The following is a 23,931-nucleotide window of genomic DNA, read 5'->3' as shown; positions in this document are numbered from 1 at the left end:
AGACCCCTGTGCAAAGGGGAAGCAGAGTTTCTTCAGAAAACCTTGTGTGAGAGCAAGGGAGCACTGGGTAGAAATCTGGAAGGGCAGGTGTGGGTTCAGCTGGAAAGGAGGGAGAAGACCACAGAACTGGGGACATATGAAGTCTCTGAGCTCTCCAGCCTGCCACCTCTCAGCCGGGAGAACGTCCTCCAGAAAGAGGCGGCCCTGGACCTCTCTCAAGGAGCAATGACTCTCGATGCGGGGTCCTGGGCCCAGCAGTGCTGGCATGACCTGTGAGCTTAGGAGACAAGACGATCCAGAACCCTCTGAGTCAGAAGCTCTGGGATGGGGCCTGAGAAATGGTTCTGACAAGCTCTCCCAGTGGTTCTTCTGTCCTAGAGACTGCGAGCCACTGATACAGATAACCTGGCTCCTTGGGGGAGGCTTTTGAAACGTCAGGTCCCAGGGCCAGGAAGGAATGGGTTAGAACTCTGCCTTGGGGCTGTGGAAGGGAAGAGGCCCGACTGAGGGGGAGGGGGAGAGGGAGGGGGGGAGAGGGCACTGCTTTGCGTCCAGGGATCAACTGCCCCTAAGAATTTACTCTGAGTCTATAGAAGCCCCAAAGGACCAAGGTTGAATCCCTGATGTCTGGGTGCCTCACCCTGCCTCCCAGGTGACAGGCGCCCTGCTCTGGGACCTGGTGGCTGGGGTGGGTGGGGCAGGATGGGGTGGGGCTGGGAGTTGTTTCTGGAAGCTTTAAGAAGGAGGGACAGCTTTCTCCTGGAGAGCGTCCACTGAGTCAGGAGGCACTTTATCAGGACTGACTCAGAGTTTAATGGGACACTCTGTGACGCTTTAATTAGTGTTTGTTTATTATGATTGCATTTTAATTATGCCTGAGGCTCCCCCGCCCCCTTCGCTGAGTGCTGGGATCCCAGGGTAGCTGGGCTGGGCGGTGAGTGTGGCAAGGAGAAGCCTACAGTCGGGAGAACGCCCTTCCCCTGACCCCTCCACCGCCGCCTCCCAGCGAACCCAGAGCTACTTCGGACCCATTCCGCCCTCACACTCCGCGTTCTTTTCTGCTTGATCTTATGTCTTATAATTATACCTCTAATGAATATAACTGTCCTATTAAGTCATTTACTTAAGAAATACTCTTAATTAAAGGTGACTCATACTGCGTTCTTGGCTCCTCTGGCTCTGGGGCCCTGTATCTCTAGTGCCTTCCATGGCCTGATTCAGTGGGGTTGGAGCACTCTGTGGGAAGGGGTCACCGGGGATGTGCAGAGTTTGGGGTGGCTCCCCTCACTCTCCCTCTTTCCAGCACAGTGTGTAGTCCACAAGTTGTGAGGCCCTGTGAGGGACATGATATCAGATTATTACTGGCTGTGGGGACAAGTCACTGAGAAAATGGTGGGAACCAGCCTCATTCTTGAAGATCTTGAAGAACATGGCAGACCTGTGGGGCCTGGACCACCCAAGGTGAGGCCAGGAAGGCCTCTGAGGCCCTGGACAGTGACTTCCTCAGGTGCAGACACATCATCACTCTTCAGTGACAAGTGTTCTCCAATGGCGGACGGAGGAACCAGAGCCCTTTGCCAAGCGAGCTTGGGGACAGAGAAACCATGTTTCTGCCATCCTGTGTGGACACCTGGAAGGAGCTACATGGTTCTGAGAACCCAGATGGGTCTACTGGAGAAGGACCTGAGTCGAAGGAGCACAAGACATAGGATTTTGACAACGGATTGTGCCTGGGTCCCTGTGGTCCTTAAACATTTACCGAACACTGTGCTGACAGGTCAGAGCCTGGTGCCTGCTTTGGATTCTGTGTCTCCCTCTCTCTCTGCCCCTCCCTGACTTGTGTTCTCTCACTCTCTCTCTCTCTCTCTCAAAAATAAACAAATAACCTTAAAAATTAAAAAAAAAAAAAATAAGTGAACTCTGTTGGGCACTGGGGCTCTATAATCTTCGCCTTCCTGGAGCTCTTGGGTTTGTTTGAGGACAAACCAAGGAAACAGATAATCTCAATACAATGGGATAGATGTCACAATAAAGGTATAATCAAGACACAGTCATTGCTCAAAGGCCAGAGAGCAGAGGTCCGCCTCAGGGGCCATGGCGTCCAAGAGGCTTCCAGGATTCTTCTACAATCGTGCACAAGAGACCCAGACAGCAGGAGGAAGTAAGAAGCTGTTCTCCAGGCTGGGGGAGCCCCTCAGAGAATGAGCAGTTAATCCCCTGCCCTCCTGGAATCTGCTGCCCCCTGCCAGATGGTACACCTGTCCCCACACGTGTCCCCAGCCTCCTGACACAAGGAAAGAAACAGAGGCCTTCTCAGTGGCCGGGAGCCAGGTGGCGGGGGTGGGAGGTGACGCGGCCTGGCTGGAGCATGCAGTTGGCCTCATCCACAGCCTCCTGGTCCCCAGGGCCTGGCCAAGCGCACAGCGCAGCAGCTGAAGCACAGCTGCCTCCCTGAGCCTCATTCTTTCCTTTGCGCCTTCTCTCGGTGGTCCCACCAGCCGACCCTCTCTCCCCTTCCAGTTAGTAGGGTCTCAGACCCACCTTCTCCTTTCCCGCCAATCAAAGCTGTTTTCCAGCAAAGAGCTGACGCTCTTTTACATCCACGGCTGCAGGCAGGCTGAGGAGAGCCCCGGCCAGGCCTGGGGTGTGGACCCAGATCCCTGGTGCTGTCCCCACAGCAGCCGGGGGAGGGTTCCAGCTTTTCAGAGTGCTTTCGCACACTTGATCTCACTTGATCTGCACAACTCCCCAGGGAGGAAGCCAGGTTAGGCATTGTTATGTATTATGATTTCCATTTGATCCACCAGGAAATAGAGGCCCCCGGAGGGCTGGCTTAGCCCTGGGCTGGGTGTTGCAGTGACTGGCAAAGTGACCAGCTGGAGAGTCCGCCATTGCCAGAGTTGGGGGACGTACCGTATGGGACCTTTTCCTAAGCTTTTTTTTTTTTTTTTAGATATTTATTTATTTATTTTTGAGAGGGAGGGGGAGAGAGAGAGAGAGAGAGAATGAGTGGGTGAGGGGCAGAGAGAGAAAGAGGGAGACAGAGGATCTGAAGCAGGCACCGCACTCTCAGCAACCAGCCTGACGTGGGGCTCAAACTCACGAATGGGGAGATCATGACCTGAGCCTAAGTTGGAGGCCTAACCGACTGAACCACCTAGGCGCCCCTGTAAGGGATCCTTTTGAGGATGAGGAGGGACGGCAAGTTCTGGGGGCGTTCCAACAGATGACGTTTGAGGTGAGGTCAGAGCAGGGTTCAGGAGGCAGGAAGCAAAGCCGGGGGCAGGTGGGCCTTTGCTTCTCTGTCCCCACAGTTCTTCGTAGCTTGCTGGCACACCTAGTTGTTCACTGGCAGATGTATGGGTGGGGGGGGAGTCTCTCTTCACAGGCTTTCCCTAAATCCCAGCAGCCCTGGGGCCATGGGTATAATCAGTCTTGGGAGGCCTGAGTGCTTGGGGCTCTGTCCTTCCCTTCATTCCAGATGGGGCCAGGGTTCAGAGACTTCACAGGGAGAGGGACACGGGCAGCTGGTCAGAGAGGCTTAACCCAGTGGCCAGCCCAAGCCACAGTGGACCCTCCAGGGACAAGATGGCCTGCACTGGCTCCTAACAGCCTCCTATCACCCACGGTTCTGTAAGTTTCCACGGAAAAACACAAGCTGTGTCTCCTGTCCTTTACAGGTAAAGAGCTAATTGTCGACTGGATGCCTGAAACCTCACCTTCATCGAAAACTCCCTACTGCGAGTGGGTGGGGGCAGAGGCAGGGGATCCCCTCCTTGGATCTGCTCCCCAAGGATGGAGGGGTGAGGAAGTGATAGGGACTGAGGTCTCCTGCTGATGGCTGGCAGGCTCCTGGCTGGCATCACCCTGCTCTGAGCCGGGAAGTTGGCTGAGCTTGTGGAACAGAATGAAGCAGCAGGAATAATAATAACGATGGCTTTCATTTATCCAGTGCCTAGTGCACGCCAGGCACTTTGGGTAGATTATCTCATTTAATCCTATGCCAGCTTTGCAAGCAAGGTGTTCTTAGGCTCACTTTACTTATTAGAAAACAGTCTCAGGTTAAATAACCTGCCCAAGGTCACGTGCCCTGCAGGTGGCAGAAACAGAACTCTGAGTCCCGGGCTGAGGTAGTAAGGTCGAGACAGGCAGCACGGAAGACGAAGCACCCCCACCCCCACCTCCTGAAGTTGCCCAAGAGCTGGCAGTCAGGGGCCCCTTTCGTTGTCCTAGAAATCAGGTGCCAGCCGCAGTGCCTAGCCATACCCTTGGACACTGCCATTGCAGACAGGCCTCGACTTACAATGGCTCGACTTGAGATTTTTTGACTTTAAGATGGTGTGAAAGTGATACGCGTTCAGCAGAACCCGTATTTGGAATTTGGAATTTGGATCTTTTCCCAGGCTAGCAATATGTGGTACGATGCTCTCTCCTGATGCCCCGCGGTGGCAGCGAGCACAGCGCCCAGCCAGCTACGTGATCCTGAGGGTAAACACCCGACACATTTAGAACCATTCTGTACCCACACAACCGTGCTGGGTTTTTTTTTATTTAAAAAAATTTTTTTTAATCTTTATTTATTTTTGAGAAAGAGAGACAGAGCGCGAGTGGGGGAGGCATAGAGAAAGGGAGACACAGAATCTGAAGCAGGCTCCAGGCTCCGAGCTATGAGCACAAAGCCCGATGCGGGCTGGAGCTCACAAAGCATGAGATCGTGACCTGAGCCGAAGTCGGACGCTCAACCGACTGAGCCACCCAGGCGCCCCACAACCGTGCTGTTTTTGACTTTCAGTACAATATTCGATCAATTGCATGAGCTATGCGACACTTTATTGGGAAATAGGCTTTGTGTTCGATGCTTCTGCCCAACTGTAGGCTAACCTAAGTGTTCTGAGCATGTTTAACGTAGGCTAGGCTGAGCTACGACGTTCGCTAGGTTAGGTGTAATGAAATGCATTTCAAGTTAGATGGGTTTATCAGGACGGAACCCCCTCCTAAGACCAGGAAGATGTGTGCATTCACCCACACGACCACTGCATGCCTCGTAGCTCATTTTACTCTCCTGTTTGCTAGCAACAGTTCAGATGGTGAATCTGGAACTACCAGATGCAACAAAAGTTCGTCAGAGATTGAACAGAGAAAAGATCGTCAGAGAGTCAAAAGGAAGAGAAGCTGGTGAAGGTTGAGGATCCCCTGCTGGATTTTTCTTCAGGCTGGACAGGACCAGCACAGTAATGGACGGGGTTCTGAGGGGCTTGCGCATTTTCCATCCCCAGCCTCCTAGGAATGTCCCGGAGCCCCTCAGCACAGCCCTCCCCACGGAGGTGTCAGGGGCTCTTCAAGCCTCCATTCTCTGACTTTTAAAACAGAGACAACAATACCTCCTCTTCAGGGAGCATAGCACCTCTGAGTTTTCAGCTTTGATCATTCCTAGGAATCAACTCGCCAGTAGTTAATGTGAAGCACTCACTATGGTTTGTTCCGAGTGTTAGATCTGGTTCTTTAAAAATCAATAGCCACGTATGAGACCTCCTTGAATCCTTATAAAGTAAACACCAGCCCAGCCTCCTGCCTGTGCTCTGAGCTGTGAACAGTCACGTGATCAATATCATTAAGAAAAAGGAGGCACCACCCCCAGAAAACCAGCTAGAGGTTCCGGAGCCTATGATTGCAACTAAAGCGACACGGAACCTTCTGGCCACGAGCTGACCCTGGGGCTATCTCCTAAGAGCTCCTGACACTCTGGAGACCTCGGGCGGAGTGGAGTTCAAAGAGAAAATCTATTTTTAATGACTTGGGGGAGAAGAGTGGAGTGGCTGAGTAATTCGGAGTAATTAAAGCTATCTATCACTCAGAGAGTGGAATCCAAAGTTGGTTGAACTTTTCAATGACAGTTTTTCTCTCCTCATTCATAAAACTCAGCAGAGACTTATGTGGGAGACAAAGGGGAAAGGGTGGTGGGAAAAGAAACTTCTGGCCCCTAACAGTGACGACATTTATCCTTTTGAAGAACACTAAAGCAACGGCCTCTTGCCTTCTCCTGGTTCCTTTTTTTTTTCTTTTTCCAGGTAGAGGCCATATTTTGTACCGGCTAAGAAGGCGTTCTCTGAAGGAGACAGTCCACAGTTTCAAAGCCAGTGCCTATGCTTATCGGCTGTATGACATTAAGTTGTCAGCTCTCCTTATGCCTCCGTATTCTCCTCTGTAAGATGGTGACAATAATGATATCAACTTCACAAGGTTGTTTGGGGGTTTCTGCAACACCTGTATACAAAGAGCCTTGCACACAGTCGGTGCTAAATAGTGGTAGTTATCATGCTCTGTCTTTATTTGCAGACCCCACTGAAGGTGGCAGTGTTCGCACGGGAAAGCTGCAAAGGGCGGGCACCCAGGCTCCGCACTCCTGTGCTGAGTGACCTTGAGCAAGCCACCTCGCCTCTTCGGGCTGAGACCGCTGGTCTGTCATACGGGGAGAATTATGTCTGCCCTTTGCAGGAAGAGCAGTGCAGCCACTCAAACTATTGTCCTTAGGAATGACAGAATCCCTACCTGAGGCCAAAGTGCACTGAGACTCACGTTCCTCTGCTGAAAGAAGTCAAATCAAGCTTAGTCTCCTAAGGATCAAGGTAAAACACTGGCAAAAAAAAAAAAAAAAAAAAAAAAAAAAAAAAGTACAAAGAGGGCAGGAAACTCAATGGGCAAAGTAGATATTCCAGACGCCATACCATATTTTCTCAGGTAGGAGCTCTGGGCCAGAAATACGAGGGGAGTGGACGTAGGGCCTTTCTAGTTCTTATTTTCGGAAGGATCTACAAAGAGGCAGAGATGTAGAGACTATGTTGTCTCCATGACAACCGTGGGTTTATTCCGTTAGGGAAAGCAGGTGGGATAGGAAATACGGGACGAATGGGTTGGAGAAATGGGGCCTAAGAAATAACTTTAACAGATATCCCCCCTGGGATCCAGATGCCTGGTATTACCCAGGTCCCACAGAGTTCCCCATGGAGTCAACATCAACTGCTCTACTCCAAGAGGGGAAAGGTGATGAGGGCAAGGGAATGGGGTAACGAGGCAGGGATGTCACGGCATTCACCCATTCCTGTCCATCCATTTCACATTTCCACCTGCCCAGGTGGTTCCACTGAGGCCCCTGGATGCACAGAGCCCAAGAATAAGCTTACCACACGGAACCTGATTTTAACTAAGAGCTGGGCATCTGCCTTGCAGGCCCTGGCCTCTAGGCTCCAGCCCCTCCAGTTCTGCTCCCCCTGCCTTCCAGTTACCCACAGAGCAAGACCAGAGGGTCTGGAGCACCAGTTAATTCCAAATTCTCTTTGAAGCCTCTATGGTGCATAAGCTTGGGAAAGTGAGATTTGGGATGGGAATCATCAGGGCCCAAGAAGAGGCTGGTCAGGAATGGGAGTAAGAATACCTTTGCAGCCATCTGGGTAGAGGGTGGGGCCTACCTTTAGTGTTTTTTGGGGATGAGGACTCAGAGAATCTTTTTTTTTTTTTTAAATATTTATTTTTGAGACAGAGAGAGACAGGGCATGAACGGGGGAGGGTCAGAGAGAGGGAGACACAGAATCCGAAGCAGGCTCCAGGCTCTGAGCTGTCAGCACAGAGCCTGATGCGGGCCTTGACCTCACAGACTGTGGGATCATGACCTGAGCTGAAGTCGGATGCTTAACCGACTGAGCCACCCAGGCGCCCCTCAGAGAATCCTTCTATAAGAGGGAAGGTGGAGCCTTTAGGACATCACTGCTCCTGAAGGGGATCATAAGAATGAAATAATTAGCTCTATGGTTGACATGTGGTAGAGCTACAAGAGCAAAGAGGAAGGGAAAATCACAGAGGGCTTCCAAGAGGCAGTGTTTTATAACGGCCTCAGTGAAAAAACCTAAAGAATACCAAAAAATTTAAAAATAAATAAATAAATAAATAAATAAATAAATAAATAAAAAACAACAAGAAAAATTGCCTCTTGGATGAAGTTTATAGTCCAAATGCCCCCCCGGTGTTTGTGTCTTTTAACCTCTGCCCTCACCAGGTTGACATTTCCACTCCAGGCTCCCTCTGTCAGTATCAATGCCCACTCCCGCTAGGGCGGCCTCTCATGCTCTGGTCCCCCCTCCTCCTTAACTTTGCTTACACATTCCTGCTAATCAGAATGTCCTCCTCTCTTCTGATCACGCGCAAATCCCCGGGCTTCCCCACCTCCGTGCAGCCTTCCCAGATCAACCTCTATGATGTCTCTTTCCGAATTTAGAATCTGACTACCTGCCCAGTTGGCAGGACTCTAATACACTTTGTAAACTCTTCTTAGGACTCTATCTTTTTAGGTTACTCATACGGTTCTGCTTTTTACTTCCTCGTATGAGATATCCCTCTACGCTCCAACTTCAGTTTCTTACACAGAATAGGTCTATAAATACCTGCTGAGAAGCTAATCACACTTGCCCAGTGATCCAGGTTTTATTTTAAGCTTCTTAAGTAAATGTACTAAGAACTATGCGAAGGTTCTCTAGGTGTGGCTGACGCCCCTGGCATTCTGCTGGGATCCATTAGGTGATGTGAAGGGTTTTTTTGTTTTTTTGTTTTGTTTTTTTTTTTCATTTTCTTTTTAAATAGACTTAATGTTTATAACCCAGCAGAAGTGCATGGTGTCCTGGAAAGGACATGACTGTTAAAGTTAGAAGAACTTGGTTCGGCCTCACCACGTACTCAGCTGTGCTGGGTGAACCTCTTAAACTCTCTGAGCCTCAGTTTCCACATTTGTAAATATTATCAGATATCAAAGCACCAAGGTCCCACGAACGCTGTAGGCTCCCTAAGGTGGCTGACTATCACACAATTTTTCAGAGTTAAGTCTCAAGATTCTTCTGGCCTTCATCCTGGGTCCTGGTCCCAGATCAAAGAAATACAAGAGTCGAGGGATGAAAAGGAGGAGACATTGTGAGATTTTGGAGGAAGCCCTTGGCATCCTTTAATAGGACCCTTACGAGGAAAGCTTGAGATGCATGCCCCAGATTGTAGGGGACAGAGTGGACAGGGAATCCAGAGAGTCAGCTGGTGAGCTCTTGGGAGGCAGAGTGAAGGCAGGACCTTGGGGAGTCCTTGAGCACTCTCACCCTGGTGACAGCGGTAGGCCGAGGATGTGCAAATGCCTCCTTGCACCAAATCCAGATGTGGTCACCTCGGGAAGGAGAGCTGGCCTGGAAACATTTTGTGACCTGTCCGAGTGAAACCCCTGGAGCTGAGCTCTATGTGGAGGGAAGTGCTGGGAAATCAGGGCTGAGAGGAGAGGGCAGGAAACACTGCCCAACTGCCCGAGCTTCCGCCAGAGGAGCTCAGCAGGGGGGTGTCCAAGGGCCCATGAAGGACCCAGCCTCAAAAAAGTCAGAAGCATTGGCCAGCCCTGAGAGCAGGAGGCTATCTTGTGACAATTCTAGTTCAAGTGCGAAAGGGTCTCTCTGACCCTTCCTCTCTGCTTCCTAGAAGGTTTCAGTAACAACAGCTTTGCTAGGGGAAGGTAAGTGAGAAAAGGAGCAGAAACCCCCCTCCCACCCCTTGTGGCCCCCCATGGAGAGAGTCCAGGAGGCCCAGGCCATGGGATGGGGGAGATCTGAGCTTTGGTCAAGGGCAGAATTTTCTTCTGGTCTGGAACTGGACATTATAACTCTGAATTAAGACTGTGTTTGAGACCCGAAGGCCTTGGTATTAATATCCAAGAGTGAGCTGATGAGCTGTGCAGGTATCGGACAGAGGCGAAGGGACCGCAGGAGGCAGAATAAAGCGGTGGGATTTGGTACCATCCCCCAACGCACTGGGGGGCACGAGAATGCGAAGGACCGCATCCCCATCTCACCTGTCTTGGTGACAGTCACATGAAGTGAGAGCCACAGCACAGCCTGGTTCAGGACCAGGCTTATTATACACATCCGGGGAGAATTCCTTGTGTTACTTTTTTTTTTTTTTTAATTTTTTTAACTTAAAAAAAAAATCTATTATTCAGAGATAGAGCATGAGCATGGGAGGAGCAGAGAGAGGGGGAGTCACAGAATCTGAAGCAGGCTCCAGGCTTTGAGCTATCAGCACAGAGCTTGACGCAGGGCTCGAACCCACAAACCATGAGACTCGTGACCCGAGCCGAAGCCGGATGCTTAGCCACCCAGGCGCCCCTTCCGTGTGTTACTTCTGGGGACAAACTGATACCTTCCCGATAACATGATTTGAAATAAAGAGAAGGCTCAGGGCGTCAACTCTCAGGTGGTTCCGCTGACCAGAACGTTCTGTCTGAAACCCTGGTGTCCTTCCAGGAAGTATGCAGAAGGCGTGCCTTCTCTTTTTCAAGTCAAGTGGCTTGTGGGTCAACAGAATTTGAAAACTGCCCCACTGGGATGCCTCAGGAGACGCAAGTAAAGTCACTGAATGTGACATCCCAAGCTGGTCTAATGAAGATAAGGGTGTTGCCAGGAGCTGGCTCCCGGTGAGAAGCCCTCTGGGTGCCCCTGCGTCCCCGCTCCCCCAGGCCACAGCTCAATCAATGGGGATTACCGCTCTGAACCTCCCCCCAGCACCCTGCCTGGAGGGTGGTGGCGGGGAATGTTTGAATCTGTACTTTCCGCCCTGCCTTCCATTCCTGGCCTCCTTCAGTGGCTGCCTCAGATGTAACCAATGTCACGGAGCCGCTGGGGATAGAGAGGGGTGGAGGGGAACTTGAGGAAACGGATGAGAAACAAAAGATTCTTCCCCCCCCCCTTTTTTTTTAACAGGTGCTTAGGAAATTAATTAGAGCAAATAATCACCAAGTTGTCTGAGTCTCTATTTTATTGGGTGCATGCCGGGTCTGCTGGAAAAAAAAAAGGGGGGGGGGAATTTTAAATAATTTTGGAGTTATAACTGATGTAATTAGGTGCTCAGTGAACACTTAGCATCGAGCTGTGCTTATTAAAATTACTGTTTTAATCAGAACATTGCTGGAGAATCATTAATAATACAATGGCTTGATTCCCTGGAACTCTAATTAGACCTGGACTTTTAACCACCTGAGCGTAATCTGGCTCCGTCTGGATGCGCACCACGGGTGATGCATTATCATTTCAGGGCATGTGGGGACAGAGCATCAATACTGCCATTTAGCGACTGCCTGAATGCTTTATTTGGGAGTGTGAGAGTATGTTGAGGAGGCTCAGGGGCACCGATGCTGAAAAGCTGGAGATGGAAGTGAAGGGGGTCAGCCAAGGGCTCGGGGTTGGAGGTCTTCAGGAAGGAAAGGCAGGAGATACTTGTCCCGCCGCAGGACATGCCTTATACATCGTTCCGCAGGGGGAGCAAGCAAGCCATAATGTCACAGACCCAGCTAAGGGCCGTTTCCTTTTCCCGTTTCCCGGGATGCTCTCTCTGCCTGTCATCCAAACCGAACGCGGGTCCAGACGGGTACAGCTCTAGTCCCAGGCCAAGCCACGGTTATCGGAAATCCGATCCATCTTTCACTAAGGGATAACTAAAAGTTAATCTGGTGAAGGGTTGGGACCACTTCTTAAGTTTTCCCCAAACCTAGAGCTCTGGGTCACCCTAGAGAGAGACGGTGAGATGGGCTGAGCTTTTCCAGAACTTGCCAGTCCTTACGGACATTTCGTGGTTAACTAGGTCCAAAGCTTGGAGGGAGGCTAGGGGGATGTGTTTGTGTCCCCTGAGCCGTTTGGCTGAGCTGGTGTTTGGGGAGCGGGATCACTGCCCCGGCTCTGAGTACAGAGCTTTGGTTTCTCCTTAGCGGGCGGCTCAGTTGTGTCAACATTGATTTGGCCCCCACTGGGGGCAGAGTCCTTGGATAGATGTCACAGGGGTGGCTGAGAGCAAAGGAAATGGAAACACGCTCTCTGCCCTCCTAGAGCTTGCTAGCTAGTTGGAAGGACATAACAAAGATGTGAAAACAAGATTTAGGACACTTAAAAGGCAGATACTGAGAAGGGAAAATTAAGCTGGAGTGGGGCAAGGGCACTCAGAGTTAAGTGGTGATCAGAACACGACGGGATTCATCAGAAAGGGGGTAAAGGCCTTCCGGAGGAGGACGTGGGGCCAGGAAGGGGAGGCAGCCTTCTCCGTGCCCTCATTAGCATTCTTCTGGCTGCTACTGGAGGCCTTGAGACCACAGGCTTGAACTCTCTGAAGCTCCCTCTCTGGGCCATCTCTAGCCAGGTCAGCACGGTTTGTGCAACTGGAAAAAGGCGCCCCCTCTAGGCGCATGATTGCTGAGATGAGTGAGGACTCCTTTCCAGCCTCCACTTGCCGCTCGCTCAGTCAGATGCCTTTGTGGAGTACACAACCTGAACCGTCATATCTGGCGGCCATGATCCCCAAAGTCTCTAGGGGAATAGAGAGTTGAAATGGATAGTGTGTCTACCGGTGTTTCAGCCTAGCTGAGCTGGAGATAGAATATTTTTTTAATGCTTAGTTTTTTATTTGGAGAGAGGGAGAGAGAGAGAGAGGGAGGCAGAGGGAGAGGGAGCGCGTGCGCAGGGGAGGGGTGCAGGGAGAAGGAGAGAGAGAGAATCCCAAGCAGGCTCCTCACTGTTAGCGCAGAGCCCGATGAGGGGCTTGATTCCATGAACCGTGAGATCACGACCTGATCTAAAACCAAGAGTCGGACGCTTAACTGACCGAGCCACCAGGTGCCAGAGACAATATTTTCAAGTGGTGAACCCAGTGCCTCTTATAAGCCCCGTCGGAGCTCGGTGCTCAAGAATTCCCGTACTTCTGAAAAAAGAGTGCTATGACACGCTCACGTGCCCATCGCCCCACGGACTCGTGTTCTCACGCAAACACACTCGTGAACACAAACACACGTGCGTTCCACACCAACACACTGACCCTCCCACACACACACACTTCACACATACTCCCTCCACATGCTCACGCTGACATTCCGTAAACACGTTCGTGTCACACACACTCACAACGCGCTGACTTTCCTACCACGCTCACTGCCCCCCCACCCCCACCCCCCGCCGCCCCACCCCTGCACGCAGCTGTGGATGGGGAGAGCCGTCAGGAGCCGTCTCCTTCGGGTGTATAGTGAAGAGGGATTAGGGCTGCCCAAGATTAAACAGAGGAGTTAAAAATGACAAACGGACTTCTAAACAGGATTAGAGTCTTAATGAAAACCATAATGAATAGAAGCGCCACACAGATACCATCCATTAATGGCCGTAAATATCAGACCAACAGATGAGATTTCAGATACTGGAGTTCTGAACCCCATCAAATTACTTCTATTGTAATTCATCAATAAATAACCAAGCCCAGCCTCATATGTGAGGTCTTATCGTGCTTCAAGGAATAGACTCTGAGGCCGGACAGACCCGGGCTTGAATTCTGGCTTCGCTCCCGACAGGCGTGGGCATATGCTACTCTGCTTATGTGAGCCTCAGTTTCTTCATCTATAAAATGTGGATAATTATCCCCCTTAACAGGGATGTTGTAGAGATTAAATCAAGTCCCGCGCAGCTCTAATAATAACTTAGAATAATATTAATAATTTATTATTACAGTTAGGATGAATTTTCGCTGTTATCTCTCGTTCCCTCCCCTCCTCAGCCTCCTGGGGTCAAGGAGAGCCAATTGGCTGGTGCGGGAGGGAGAAAAGGAAAAGGGAGAAGGGAGGGAGAAGGAATAGGAAGAGCAGGAAACTGAGGCAGGAACAGAGCAGGGAGAAGACAGGAAGAGGACGAGAAAATGAAGGGAGGAGGGCACATCTTCCGGATGCTACAGCCTGGCACGACCCCGGGTGGGCTGACCCTGCCCTCCAGGGGGAAGGTGAGGTTATGGAGTGGCCACACTGGTCCTGCCTTCCTAATATTTTTTTTTTTCAACGTTTATTTATTTTTGGGACAGAGAGAGACAGAGCATGAACGGGCGAGGGGCAGAGAGAGAGGGAGACACAGAATCGGAAACAGGCTCCAGGCTCTGAGCCATCAGCCCAGAGCCTGATGCGGGGCTCGAACCCACGGACCGCGAGATCGTGACCTGGCTGAAGTCGGACGCTTAACCGACTGCGCCACCCAGGCGCCCCCCTAATATTTTTTGAATTAACCGCTTTATCGAGATAGAATTCACTTCTCATAAAATTCACCCACGCGAGGTGTACCGTTCAACGGTTTTCAGCATAGTCACGGAATGGCACAACCATTACCACAGTCAATTTCAGAACATTTTCATCCCCTCCAAAAAGCAAGCCCACACCCGTGAGCAGTCCCTCCCCCTGCCCCTCTCTCCCACCCCCCGAGGATGGCTCCAGCCCTAGGCGACCACTAGTGGACTTTCTGTCTCTGTGCCTTTGCCTGTTCTGGGTATTTCATATAAATAGAAACATACAATAGGAGGCCTTTTGTGGCTGGCTTCTTTCACTTAGTATAATGTTTTCGAGGTTCATCTGTGTTGTAGCATATATTAGTAACTTCTTAATTTTTTTTAATGCTTATTTATTTTTGAGAGAGAGAGAGAGACAGAGAGAGAGTGCAAGCGGAGGGGGTGGGGGGCAGAGAGAGAGGGAGACATGGAATCCGAAGCAGGCTCCAGGCTCTGAGCTGTCAGCCCAGAGCCCTACGCGGGGCTCGAACCCACGAACCGAGAGATCATGACCTGAGCCAAAGTCAGAAGCTTAACCGACTGAGCCACCCAGGCGCCCCAGGAGCCCCTTAAATTTCTTCATTCAAAGCCAAAAAGGTGAAGGAAGACAGCTTAATATACCCACACACAAGCAAGTGTTATAATGGAAACTGGCCAACTGTTCACCCTGAGAAATCTCACTGAATCAAGGTTAGTTACTGAGTTAGTTATAGACTTAGAGGTCAGTCGGTTGGAACCTTCGTTTTTACCATTGGGGAAACCAAAGCGTAGGGAAATGATAACGTTTTTCGAACGTGTGCCTTTTGTACCCTCCATATGCTTCTCACGAACAAAGGAAAACAAAGTAAGCTCCAATTGTAAGAGTCTCTTGTCTATAGTTTTATGATTTAGATTTAATGTTAAGAGGCAAATGAGAGTCTCTTGGTATTCTGCCCATATGTCTCTCTCTTATCTCTTAAAAGTGACAATTCCCAACTCTATTTTTACAATGTAAAAGGATGACTCTCCTCTAATGGTTATCTGTCACTGTTTGTGTTTAAAGTAATTTTATATGTTAAGACTGTAGCCTTAGGATGCAGGAAAGCGACACCCGTGGGCCGATGGCAGTCCCTGAGGTAGGAGGGGCTTGTAAGCTGGAGTGAAAAGGACGAGGCTAGTCACTGGACTCAGGAGATGTCAATCACCTTTGTTCTGTCACTGAAGGGAGCTGTGTCCCCGAGGGCAGCCATTCTGAGAGTTTCAGGAATGACAGGGCCGTCTCTATTCCATCTGGCTGCCCCTAGAGACAGAGAGTATTTAAAGACTAAACTGCGTGTGTGGCTGGCTTCACTCTCCGTGCTGGTGCGTATCACCATTACCCCACGGCCACTAGATGTTAGTCTAGGGCCACAGGTAAAGAAACTGAACTTCACGCAAGATGGAAGCTGACGCACCACTGACTGATACTTACGCTTTAGGCACGCCCAACGACAGAGGCTTTCCTTCCTACAAATTCCAGTACTGATCTAGCTTGAATCGCAGGGACAGGAAATCGTCCACAGGCAGGCCCAGACAGTGCTACGAGCTACCGTGTCTTCGTTGTATTTTTATTTTTATTTTAGTTTATGTATTTATGTTGAGAGAGAGCGGACCCGAACAAGTGGGGGGAGAAGCAGAGAGAGAGGAAGACGGAGAATTCCAAGCAGACTTCGAACTGTTAGCACAGAGCCCGACGCGGGGCTCAGACTCCCGAGCTGTGAGATCACGACCTGCGCGGAAATCAAGAGTCGGACGCTTAACCGACTGAGCCACCCAGGTGCCCCATACAGTGTCTTTAGATGACAGGCATGGAGGCCGTGGTGGCAGCCACAGCTGGAGAATCAGGGAAGGACTCACATAATGAAGAATGCCCTCGAAGTTCAGGTATGATTGCCAGTCACTTCCTAATCGGGGCTGTTCAAAAAGTGATCGAGATGTCCGGTGATCTCAATGGGTACTGTGAGAGTCGCAGAACTCATTTTTAGAACTAAATTCATTTGAAAATGGAACAATAACTATACCAAATGGCCTGTTGTATGGGGCCCTAGTTCATGAAATAAAACGACACAATGTTGCCACTCTAGAAAGGTCAGGCATTGTTTATTAACAATGCCCAAAGAATCTCATTAAATCCGGGAGCGTGAGGACAGAACAAACTAATGTCATACATGTGAAGTGATCTGCATACCAAGGAGGACCGCCCTGGGACCAGATCAGCAGTTTAGCTCTCCCGTGGGTCCTGTTCAGAGGACCCCACGTTCCTTGGAGGGGTGCCGTCCCGAGCTTAGCATCGGTCTTCGTCCCGTCTAGCACCAAAGAGACCCCAGGCAGACGCGTCCACCCAGCGTTCCTTCCTCTATTGCAATCTACTTCTCAGTGCACTGCAAACAAACGGGTGATCCCAGGTGAGGGAAATGGGATTCTGCAAAAAGTGAGGCGGCTAGAATTTTCTCCATTAATCTGGGCATGCTCCAATTTGCACTAGGAGCATACATTTGCATGCTGAATTCCAGAGGCCCTAAGTCTAAGAATATTAGATAAAATAAAATTAATTCTTGTAATCCTCTGTGATCATAGTCAAACCCAATATTCTCAGCCTGGGCCACGGAATAGGTTCGCCTGCCCGCTTTCCTCCGCACTTTCCTATTAAAATTATCTTCTCAAACGCCGTTTGAGTGTGGGCTGTAGTCGATGCCGGGAGGGGACAGGGTGCCTGTGACCTGCATCCGGTCTCCTAGAAGCCTAGAGCCTAATGGGGGAGACGGCGGACGTTTAGCAGACACATCATTTTTACCACAAAGTTAAAGAAGCTCAGAGAGAGCTGAATTCATTCTGACTGCAGCGAACTGGGATGGATTTGAGTTCTTTGGGCGGCATAAGGAACAAGGACACACGGAGGTGGCAGCAAGGGGACACTCTTACCTTTCTATAAGTTCAAAACACCTGCACGGTTCTTTAGCCTCTAGTCTGTTTCTCCTTCATCTGGGGAGGTTGTTAATGAGAGACACAGCTCCTCGAGACGAGCTGGCTGAAGGCTGAGCCCGGCAGGCCTCAGAGGCCTTGGGAAAGGCCCACGACTATGGATCATTGCGGGATGGGCCAGGCAGTGAGTGCGGCCGGGCCACGGCAGAGAGCAGGATGCCAGCTTAGCCTGGCTTCCTTGCAGAAATCTCTGGGCCTCAGGAAGCCATCTCGATCCAGGCGGTGGCTTGGCTTTTTTTCTGGCTCCTCTATGAGCTTAGGCTTTGCCTGTGGTTCTGGAGATGGCATCAATCACGGGATACGTGGGCCTGCTTGTCGTGGAGCAATCAGACAGACTCCCTGCGCACCAGTCGCTAGTGGTTAGTGAGCTAACGACTGCGCAGTACTGTCAGGGTTCGACCGGGACAATTGAAGATCTTTTTAAAAAGCTACTGTTTATTGAGTGTTTGCTGTGCGTCAGGTACCGTGCTCAGGATTCTCTGTATATCGCCAATTTAATCCCTGCCACCACCTGATAACGTAGAGTCTATCATTATTGACAATTTATCTAAGAGGAAACCAAGGGCTCAGATTAGATAATTTGGCAAAGGTCAATTCAGTGAGAGGTGGGGCCGGGATTCCAGATGTGCTTAACAGAGCCCGCCCTTCCCCCATGTCCCTGGGCCTCCCACCAGCCAGCGGGTGCCTGCCCTGCCTTCCTGGGGAGCCCTAGGCTCGGCTTTGACTTTCTCCTCTGCTACTCCCCTCCCCTCCCCACCTCCAGAGCGCTCCTGGAAGGAAGCTCATGAGAAGGGATGCAGGCACACTGTGTCCTGGGCCCAGGGACAGGTGACCTTTCCAATTCAGCACCTTTATAAATCTTACCTAATGAAGTTAAGGGGAAAAAAGAATTAATGAATAAATGAAGGTTAAATCACTCCCTGCAGAAAATTGATGCTGACAGCGAGGGCCAAGAAGAGAGCTTGGAAGGCAGGGAGCTGACTTGCACAAGAGGCTTTTAAAATTCCTTTCCCCAAATTCGAGAGAGATGTACGGCCGCCCAAGTCTGAGAGGGGCAGGGAAGGCTCTGGGTCATCCAAGGCAGGCGGCCTGAAGGCGATGGGGTAAGAAAGCCATACTCTACCTCGGGTAATTTTTTTCTGGAAGCCAGTATGTGTGACACACATATGTGTGCTTGTGCGCCACACGCGTGCGCGCGCGCGCGCACACGCACACACACACACACACACACACACACACACACACACACTGTTCACACAGTTAACTCCTGCAGCTAATCAAGGCATGGGTTGGGTAGTGTGGGTCTGCCCAGCTCACTCTTGGCCTCTGGAACCTCTGGGGATTGTCTTCTTGTAAGTACCCACTTGTTAGCCATCTCAGTCTCCCTGTCACCACCCTCAACTGCCACCACCATGTCCCCGGGGCTGCACACCGCAGCCCGATTGGCTCAGAGGTGGGGGGGGGCATAGGTGAATGCGTGGCTGGGCCAAGGGAGGGAGAAGAAACAAGAGTAGAAATAGCTGCCGGCCAGCACAGGCCAGAGGGTCAGAAGAGGTGCAAGGAAAAGGGGGGAGGGGTTTCGGGGAAATGGATGACTGAGGAGATGCGTGGTAGAGGTCAAAGGGCAAAATCTGGGCGAAGGCCTGGGAGAAGCATACGCTCTTCTAGGCAGTGCTGCGACGTACCGAGTCACCCTCGAGCAGGTCACTTGCTGGCCTAAACTGACCTCAGTTTGGCTCTTCGGTGAAATGGGAATGAAGAGGAAGCCCGCAGAAGACGTTCAACGGCAAAAAAAAAAAAAAAAAAAAAAAAAAAAAAAAAAAAAAAATCCTCCCCGGCGGAAGCACCGGGCGGAAAAGGTCAATACTTCCGGTTTTCCTCTTTTCTGTGCCCACAGGTTTTTAAGAATCTGATCATGAAGATAGGGAGGCTCAGAGGGACCAGCCGAGCGTGCCCACCCTGCAGCGGGATGGGGCGCGGGAGGCAGGAAGCCAGCGCTGGGCTGGCGGAGGGTGGGGATGTGGGGGGTGGGCTGGGGGGGGGGGGAGGCAGAGAGACCTGCGCTGACTGGATCAACCAGTAAATAAAAGGTCACAGTGATTTTTCCAGGCACCCAGGGAGAAGCAGACAGAGAGCTCTGCTGATGGCGGGCGCTGACAACTGGCAAATGAGCCTCTGCAGCTATCTGTTTCCCTTCCTTATTCTCGTCTCACAAGACAGAGGCTAGAAATAGACGCAACTGGCAGATGACTTAAGGATGAAAAATGAGCAACATGTTAGTTAGGGGGGTCTCCGTGGCAGTGAACCAGGGAGCTCACGAGTGAACCAGAGAGAAGGACGAGGGCTTAGCTGGGGCTGATTCCAGGGTTGGGCTCTTGCTCTGTCCCAGGCACTTTGCAGGGATCATTTATGCTCAGCAACCCTATAAGGCCGGTATTGTTATTATCCCCACTGCACAGAGGAGAAGACTGAGGCTTACGGAGAAGAAGCCAGGCCCTACCAAAGAGTGGGAGAGCCCAGATTTGAACACGGGCCTAACTGCCCCCAAACGTGAGCTCTGCACACTATCCTACAATGTCTCCTTTGCACACCTTCTCTCTTTTCCTGTCTCCCGTCTTCCCTGCCTGTCTCTTCCCATCCCGTGACAAGCGTTTGTTGAGCACCCACCAGGGCCAACCACTGCAATATCTCCTGGGGACACAGAAGCAGCCGGGAGGGCAAGGTCTCTGCCACCAAAAGATGTGGTTGGAATGGCCGAGTGAACGAATGGTTCACTTGCTCCCTTTTCCTCTTCCCTGAACCTGAGATGAGCAGGGGGTGTCCTCACCGTACAGGGAAGTAGCTGTCCCGAGGGGCGGGGGGGCGGGGGGGGGTTGGCGTGATTACAGAGGGCTTTTGGTGGGAGACCGTGACCCGTGCTGGCGTCCTTTTTCTTGACTGTGCCTCTTAGATCCATGACCTGCTGGGGGGGGGGGGGGGAGGGGGGCGCCGCCAGGGAAGGCAAAAACACCGGAAGCTTGCTGCATGATCGTCTTCTCCCAGGTTCTCTGGTTCAATGGTAGGGGCTGAAGGAGCCTGAAGCACCTTCTGTTTGGGCCGAGGCTCCTTTCGTCTTGGTAAGGGAAGGTGGGTTGAGTCCACCTGCAGTCTGCTCACTGCCTGTGTGCTGTGGATATTCTCCGAGGCCAGGTACCTCTCCACCCTTGCCTTCTGCTCCAACAGTACCAAATCTGGGGAAAAGCTCCCCTGCTTTTCATGATTCACCTAGCGCAACACCTCCTCCGGGAAGCCTTCCCTGACTGACAGACTCTGTTGGGTAGCACCCCCTCATGCATTCCCAGCGCCCTGCAAACTGTCTCACAATACTCTTTTCCCGGTGTATGTGTGATTTTGTCAGGAAGGGCTCTGTGCTCACGATAGGCCCTCCAGGGTTGTTTGATAGATCGCCCGGAAGCTGAGTGGTTAACGAAGACATTGTTCTCAGCTCCGTTCATTTTTCTCTTTCCAATCTTCCTTCCGCCGGACTCTCATCTCTGCCCATCTCCCTCCACTCATTAAACATTACTTGAGGGACAGAGGCTGAACCCAGACTGTTTGCTGAGCCACCAACAGCTGATGACACAGGCAGTTCTCCCTCCACCTGGTGCAAATTTCAAACCCCAGGCTGTCTGCAGAAGGGGGGGGGTGGGAATAACCAGGAGGGGGAGTGAGACAGGTCGCTCCTGGGGCATTTAACTGTGGGGCACGCAACCCACGAGGTGGGGACTGTGACTGACGTTGGGTCCCTGAGCCGGACGGGGTCCAGAAGGCTCAGAGGGCAAGCCCGAGGCGCTGGAACACAGACTGGCTTTCCCTTCAGTGAGCACAGCCCTGGCCTGGTGTCTGAAAGCGCCGTGCTGGGGCGGATGTCCTTGCACACTCAAAGAACACCCAGGAATGCTTGCTCTTGTGGGCCTCATCCTCCACGGACGCTGTTCTCACACGCACGCGCACTCCCAGACCCGGGCCACCCTCTGTCCCACACAGGCGTGCGGTCAAAAGGATGTGCAACATATCGTGGTTGCGGGGGACGTTCAAATAAATTTTATCGATGGGGAAACTGAGGCTCCACGTGGCCTTAACTCAGACTCCAGCGAGCGGTGAGGCTCCAGGGAGTGACAGAAGGCAGAATCCTAGCTTACCACTCCCCTGTCATTCTCCTGTCACCCCTGTCACCCCTGTCACCCTTCCCCCACCACCTCCTTAGCAGCTCACCACTGGATTCTCAACTTCGTCCCTAGGACCAGCCCCTGAGAGAACAGCTGTCTGACAGGCAGGGTGTGTGACTGGTTGGCCAGAACCCCCGGGGGGGTTGAGGAAAGCACCCTCCCCCCCCCGGGTTTCCATAAGCCTGCACAGCTGTTCACTTCCGGCTGAGGAATGCAGGGGCCATTGTCTGGAGAAAGCAACGCGTGGTCAGCTTCCGGTCTCATGGGAGCCCTGTGTTCATGGAACCTCTCCTGGGTAAGAGGCCCAAGCCCTCTGTACGAGGAACCAGCTCCTTCCCCTTCCCGCCTGGGCACCCAGGACCCTGGCCTGCAGAGGAGGGAGCTTCATCAAGTGGCCTCAATGCCCAGCACCCACCTCCTACTCTCTCTTGCCGGGGGGTGGCGGGGGGGGCGTGGAGAATGGGGGTGCACCCCAAACTTCAAACCACGCTCCTTGTAGGGTTCGCCGCCTTCCCCTGTCCTCCCTCCTCCCGCCCCCTCCCCCACGCCTGGTACAACTCTTGGCATCTCCGAAGCTGTATCTTCACATCACAAGCAACTGTCCTAGTCATCGGCGGATGGAAATAACTTTTCACGACGGCTCCTCTGATGTTGCCATCTTTTGTGTTGATCAAAACAACAAAACGAATCAGACCCTCGGCGTTTGATTGAAGCCTAATTGGAAATCCAAAGTGGCACTAAATGTTATGGTCTAAATAAAACACATTCAATTACAGAAACTCAACACGGGGAGCATGAGGGAGAGCTCCGTGGAGGAGCTAAGGAGCAGGCTGCAGAGTTCTGGGGCGTCAGTCACAGCGGGGCCGGAGAGATCTGGAGGCGGCAAGCGCAGGAGGCTTTCTAGAGCCCTCCAACCCCCATTTAGGGCAGTGACTGCAGCCGTTCCTGTTTGCCTGGTTCACACAGGAGTTGCACAGAGAGGCTGAATCGGGGCCTCCTGTGTCCCGTTCCTCCCCTCCTTGCAGAGACGGGCCAGCTGTGGATGGGGGGTAGAGAGGGTGCAGGGGAGTCATGACGTCACCTGCTCGGCCTCCAGGATGGTGGGGTGAGGGCACACAGGCCTGCGTCTCCACCCTAGCCCTGCCTCCTGAGAGGGTTATGAGGCCCTCGCTCAGGTCACTTCACCTTGCTGAGCCTTTCTTGCGCGTCAAGTAGGGGAGATAATACCTCTCAAGCTTGTTGTAAGGAGTCGAGAGGCTGCTTGGGAAGCACCTGGCCCACTGCACAGGCTAAACGGCAGCAGTAGTAGTTTCCTTTCCTCCATCCACTCTGACCACCGGAGCCCCTCCTGTGACTGTTCACCTAAGGCCCAAGGGAGCGCTCGCTTTCCTTTATTGTTTTTTGTTTTAAACAAAACAGTGGTGGTGGGGAGGCACCTGGGTGGCTCAGTCGGTTGGGTGTCCGACTTCAGCTCAGGTCATGATCTCCCAGTTGGTGGGTTTGAGCCCCGCGTCGGGCTCTGTGCTGACAGCTCAGAGCCTGGAGCCTGCTTCAGATTTTGTGTCTCCCTCTCTCTCTCTCTCTCTGCCCCTCCCCTGCTCATGCTCTGTCTTTCTCTGTCTCTCAATAATAAATAAACATTTAAAAAAATTTTTAAACAAAACAGAGCACTGCTCCAGTCTCCTTGGGGGTGTCAAACTAGGACCTGTGAGTCTGTGCTGGTCTCCTGGAGCCCTGAAAGCCACTGCTGAGCCCTTTCCTAAATTCGGAGCCAGGTGGAGAGCTGGCAGGAAGGGAGGTGCCCTCTGCGAACACGCGGCAGCCAGGGGGCGCTGTCTCGAGAAGCCGGAAGTGTGGATTTGGCTTCCGAAGGCTGGGTGGAGTGCACACTCTGTCCGTTTCCCAGCTTGGTGGCTCTGGGCAAATTCCTTAGCCAGACTGAATTTCAGTCTTCCTGTCTCCAAAAGAGGCAAGGACAATACTACTTCTCCCATGGCATTGTTGGATTAGCCGAGGACGTGTTTGTCAACTAACATAAGAAAAACCGAACCTAAATGTTAGCTAGATTTCAACACATCTTAAATAAAGTAGAGCTGAGAGGCAGGGCGAGGTGGTTAAGTCTCTTTTTTAGGTGCGGCTACGTGCGGAGCGTGATCTGCAGGGCTTGGCCTGGTGATTATGCATGGGGCACAACCAGAAAACTACAATTACGACTACCAACATTTATTAAGCACGTAACATGCGCCAGATACTTTTCAGATGCTTTTTAGGTATTCATTCATTTGATTTAATCCTCAGGCAGATGTGGTAATTGTGCCCATTTTCCAGATGAGGAAACTGAAGCACCGAGAGGTAAAGCAACTTGTCCGAGGTCACACAGCAGTAAGCAGCAGAGCCAGGATTTGAACGTAGGCAGGCAGGCAGAGTTTAGAGCCCACACTCTTCACGGGGTCAGGAAACTGCCCATCACAGTCACTATCTGCTTCCTCACATCCTGGTTTGGCAGACCTTCCCCTCTCCAGAGCTGCTTCCCCCTCAGGTCTCCTGTCTTCATCCATAAAATAAAAGGCTGCTCCTCTCTAGATAATCCCTG

At 51.7% G+C, this 23,931-nt stretch overlaps 1 protein-coding gene and 1 long non-coding RNA gene across 3 annotated transcripts in view; both read right to left on the bottom strand.

Moving 5' to 3' along the window:
* PLXNA2 (plexin A2) overlaps positions 1 to 23,931 on the bottom strand; it is a 208,705-nt gene that overhangs the window by 78,459 nt on the left and 106,315 nt on the right.
* On the bottom strand, positions 15,832 to 18,910 carry LOC109495668. 2 transcript variants are annotated; one of them, XR_006592032.1, is made up of 3 exons: positions 17,071 to 18,910; positions 16,337 to 16,529; positions 15,832 to 16,105 (listed from the first exon to the last, which is right to left on the bottom strand). It is a non-coding gene; the product is annotated as an uncharacterized LOC109495668 (long non-coding RNA). The 2 variants fall into 2 exon arrangements; XR_002151244.3 differs by lacking the exon at positions 15,832 to 16,105 and having other exon boundaries at positions 16,232 to 16,529.

This window comes from Felis catus, chromosome F1, assembly GCF_018350175.1.
Source record: "Felis catus isolate Fca126 chromosome F1, F.catus_Fca126_mat1.0, whole genome shotgun sequence".
NCBI classification, from domain to species: domain Eukaryota; kingdom Metazoa; phylum Chordata; class Mammalia; order Carnivora; family Felidae; genus Felis; species Felis catus.
This window is presented reverse-complemented; position numbering and strand designations above follow the sequence as displayed.